Raw genomic sequence first — 1,003 nt, 5'->3', positions numbered from 1 at the left:
CCAGCAGGGCGGAATGTGTCCCGGCAGTCTTCTTGGCAGGTGGAGCAGAAACACGCCCACCAACAAAAAAGCTCTGCAGGCAAGCCCACATTTATATGTACATAAAAATAAAATCCACAGAGAATCACGCAATGCTGCTGCAAGTGATGTAAAAATGCTCATTTACTTAACCACGCAGTAAAAAACACAGTTTGTAGCGTTTTTATTGCATTAAACCTCTTGGAAAAAAGCTGAATCAGTTATAATCTTACTACTAAGAATTGACTACTTCTTCGTCCCAAACCTTATTTTGCCATCAGTTACGTTTAGCTCGATTGGTAACATAGTTATATCAGACCATGCGACAGTTTTCCTTCATTGCAACGTCAGGAATCCGCCCCCCCAGGATATACATTGGCACTTTGACCCCTCTATCCTGTACGATCTTGGATTGACAGGGTACCTCACAGAGGAACTTGGACAGTTCTTGTTAATTAATACACCCTCCACGGATAACCCGTCGTTACTCTGGGAGACATTAAAGGCCTACTCAAGAGGTCTCATTATTTCATATACTAAAGGTAAGAAGCGTAGACAAGCAGAGCAAAGGAAGGTTTTGGAATCCAAGCTAAAACACACAGAAGGAGATTATCTTAAAAAACCTTCTAAGGGTAAACTCAAAGAAATTTATGCTCTACGTTCGGCATTAGACTGTCTACTGACAAAAGATGCAGAGACTAAAATTAGATTTGCTAGGCAAATCCAAGATGTAAATGGTAAACAGTTTTTTGACAACACCAGTATTAATAATATATTTAGAAATTTCTATGAAGACCTTTATAAACCACAAATTCAGACTAATACAGCAGACCTATTGGATGTATTTTTTGCCCCTCTTAACCTTCCCAGGGTGTCTGAAGACTAGAACCTCAAATTGGACTCTCCCATATCAAAACAGATGCCATTAAAGAGCTGAAGGCTGGCAAAGTAGCAGTACCAGACGGACTATGTGCAGAGTTTTATA

The sequence above is a fragment of the Simochromis diagramma genome, unplaced genomic scaffold, assembly GCF_900408965.1.
Source record: "Simochromis diagramma unplaced genomic scaffold, fSimDia1.1 OVJJ01000590.1, whole genome shotgun sequence".
In the NCBI taxonomy this organism is placed as follows: domain Eukaryota; kingdom Metazoa; phylum Chordata; class Actinopteri; order Cichliformes; family Cichlidae; genus Simochromis; species Simochromis diagramma.
Note: the sequence above shows the minus strand (reverse complement) of the source record.